The 3,476-nt window shown below is 53.0% G+C and overlaps 1 protein-coding gene across 1 annotated transcript in view; it reads left to right on the forward strand.

Moving 5' to 3' along the window:
* Nucleotides 1-901: 901 nt before the first annotated feature.
* ZNRF3 (zinc and ring finger 3) overlaps nucleotides 902-3,476 on the forward strand; it is a 70,488-nt gene continuing 67,913 nt past the window's right edge. The window contains exon 1 of the mRNA XM_019507367.1: nucleotides 902-925. The gene's annotated coding sequence lies outside the window, so the exon portion shown is untranslated. The remainder of the gene's footprint in view (nucleotides 926-3,476) is intronic.

Genomic DNA, 3,476 nt, shown 5'->3' on the forward strand with positions numbered 1-3,476 from the left:
CTCTGAACACTCTTGTTCTTGTTCTAATCCTTGTCACTTCTTTGGAAGCTGGTGGTGCTCTGAAGATCCTCCAGGCATGAAAATTACAAATAAGAATTGTATCCCGTTCAGCTCATTCTAGCCAGAGTGCCAAGGTCTTAAGGCCTTAATTGCTTGTAGCAAGATGCTGAAGTCCTGCACCAGTTGGCATACTAAGCATCTGGGAAACTATTCATAGCCATCTCTAAGGACATGGAGGGGAGCGGGGATACTATCTAAGCCTCATCTAAGGAAGCTTTCAAAGTAAATTGCTATTTTCTCTTCAGAAGCATCCTTTGGTAGAAGGTGGGAACCAAGCCAGTAGAACCTAATGCCTTTTTTATATGGAGGGAGTGTCAGCTCTGCCTATTCTACTTAAACACAATTCTTCTTATTTCCCCCCCACCCCCACATACACCCACATACACATGCACACTTCTGTGCAACATTTGCTTGTTTCTTCTCATTTAATGAGGAGGAGAGACGCCGTGGCACAGGAGCCAAGGTTTCTTAGCTTTCTGTTTTGCGGGCTCTCTTCTCCTTTCAACCGTGGCAGTTGGGCAATTGACCCAAATCCACGTGAAAATATTCTGATCTAGACATGGAGACCAGCAGACAGACGGGATGTAGTCCTAAGGCTGTAATAAGCGTTTGTCTTGCATTGCCTTGTTTCGTGTTGATACCAGGCAGCTGGGGTTTGGAAGAACTCTTCTGGCCCCTAAGCTGGTGGCTGCAGTTTACTCCTAGCACCTCCCAGCAGCTGCCTCTGCCAGCTCTGAACTACACCCGAGTGATCCTGAATCCACCAGTAACTGAGGGAGGAAAGGGGCTGCTGGTGGAGCACCATGAAGCAGCTCGCTTTTCTATTGAGCTGTATCACTCTGCGCAAGAAGCTTCCCCTAGTCGGGTGGGTATATGGGTGCTATCATGCTGCACTCTCTTGCGAAGAGTTTTCTCTTCTGTTGCCCCTGTGCTTTCAGCTGTGGCATGTCCTGGGCTTTTTCCTCTGGAAAAGGCCAAGGGTCCACGAGAGCTCTGCCAGGGGAGCGCAGCAGCTACCATAAGTGTCCCATCAGCAGCCCTTGCTGCATGTTGGGCCAGGGCCAGCCTACGGAGGAGGCCCATGAGCCTCTTGAGTTGCTGGGTGTCTCCCTTCATGGAGCCCAGCCTGTCGGTCTCTCTCTCCCTGATGGGCAGCATCACGGGACGTGCAGCACAGCTCTGGGGACAGCTGCCTGCCCTCTGGAGCAAAGGCACTGCAGGATGGCACTGGTGGGCACATCCAGGCAGCAGGATGGATGCTGTGCAGGGGTGCTGTGTGCCTGTGCTGGTCCTCAGATCCTCAATGAGCAGATTTGCTGATGTCTTTCAAGTGTCCTCTTGTAGGTGACTCCAAGCAGAGCGTCTGCCCTTGCCTCTGGCTGGGGGGAGCGCTGGGCTGTGCTGCTGGGGCAGGGGCTGTTGGAGGGAAGGGGTCCTCTGATCCTTTGTGTGGGGGAAGGGAGGCGTTTCAATGTGAAGGGAGGAGTTTCAATTAATTTCTTGTCACAGAGCTGGCATGTAGAGCTGGCACCAGCCTTGGCATTGGCAGGACTCCACCATCCAACTGTCTACAGCAAGCGGGGGGGCAGGGGAAGGGTGGTTTGCAGGCATGTTGCTGCAGTGCTGGGATCCTCTTAATCTTTTTGCAGCTTTCCCTGGGGCTGGGAGCGGCCTTTTGGGACAACTCCCCTCGTTGCACGTACCTCCGTCCTGGTCTCATCTCCCAGCAGCTTGTTGCTCTCTGTAGAACAGTCCTGGCTTAATGACAGAACGAACAAACAAGTGGCTGTGTGTGCAGGTTGGCAAGGCCTGCAGTGAGCTTTGATATTGAAATGATAGGGAGGGCTGCAGAGGTGGGAGGGAGAGCGCGCCCCTGGCATGGGTGCCAAGGAGTGTGAAATGCCTCGTCCCTGATTGCTGCATGCAGATGCTGCTGGGGGAGGTGGTGGGTGCAAGGGAAACGTCCAGTGCCTTCCAGCTCCAGAGCCCGAGCTCAAGACTTGTCCCTGCAGAGTACAAGGCACTTGGAGGGCACCCTGGACTGCCCCTTTCCTACCCCCCGATGCAGTGACAGGCAGGACGAGGGCTGTTGTGCGAGCTGGTTGCATGGGCCCCTTCCAAGCCTTGGTGGTGAATACCGGAGGGAAGCAGAATTTTTTTCTTTTAATGATGAACAGTAAATTAGTCTCCCAAAAATTGAGCTTTGGGGCACCTGAAACAATGTGCAAATTTGCCAAACTCAACCCAAACACCTTGAGCTGAGAAAAAGGGGGATCCTTGGAAAAAGTCAAAACACTTGGCTTTTTGACTTCTAAAATGAAGCAGATTTGTAAATGAAATAGCTTTTGCCCTGTACCAACTGTCCTAATTTTAAAAGGGTTGAAAATCCCCCCCCCCCCACCCCCTTTGCATCAAATAAGTGCCTTGTTTGGGTGATATGGAGTTTTTCTGGATTGCTCCAAAATTAAAGGTTTGGGCTCCAGTTTATTGAGCCTGACACGCTGCAAGTCGCTGTGCAGTCTGAAGGGAGTTCAGGTGGCCCCTGGCTTGGGTCCATACTTGGGGCCCAGATGCATGGCCTAGCACCCCCTTCTGTGACCTGGAGCCCATGCCCCAGCATGGCCTTTCTGCACATCCCTCAACTTCTCCTAGGTGTAAATGTGCCTTTCTGGCACCTGCTGCTGAACGTGAGGACTCTGCTTACAGGTCACCTCCTCGGGAGACTCCGTAGGCTTTCTGCAGCTTCTGAGCACACTATGGCTCTTTACTCAATAGGACATAAGAAGAGGCAAAACGGCCACTGCCGTGTGTGCTTCTCTTTGCCTTCCCAACACGCTGACGCGCTGCTTGTCAGAGGTGGGGCTGAGGACGGGATCCAGGGTTTCCCTGCGGCCAGTGCCCCCGCTGCAGGAGTCTGTTCAGCTCTCCCCTTCTGGCCAGTACTACTTGTACCCCCGCCCCATCCCCTCTCCCCTTCTCTCCTGCTTGGGGACTTCTCGCTTCCCTGCTCAGCCAGGTCTGCTTAGGAGCCGCCTCTTTGTACCAAGCTATTTCCATCCCAGTCAGTCAAGTGGAAGGAAGCTGACTCCGACCTGAGAAATGGCTGAAGACATGTTGGAAGTGACACGTGTGCAGAGGTGTATCGTGATGCCCTCATTTTCATGGCAATGGCAGCACAAAATTTAACCACAATCCATAAGTTACATGCGGGTTCTCTAGGTCCACACACTGCCTTCAGGGTGGACAGCTGAGAGGTGACAATGTACTGGCAGGCAGTCTGACTGGAGCAGAAGGGGACAGAGATGCTTGGGAGGGCCATGGAGGCTGCCATTAAACGAATATTAAACCATAGCCAAGGCTGAATGCCAGCTCTTCCTGTGTATGTAAGCCTTCACATCCCCCCCCCCCCCCCCCCA

The sequence above is a fragment of the Gavialis gangeticus genome, unplaced genomic scaffold (genome assembly GCF_001723915.1).
Source record: "Gavialis gangeticus isolate Ggan-Ray unplaced genomic scaffold, GavGan_comp1, whole genome shotgun sequence".
NCBI classification, from domain to species: domain Eukaryota; kingdom Metazoa; phylum Chordata; order Crocodylia; family Gavialidae; genus Gavialis; species Gavialis gangeticus.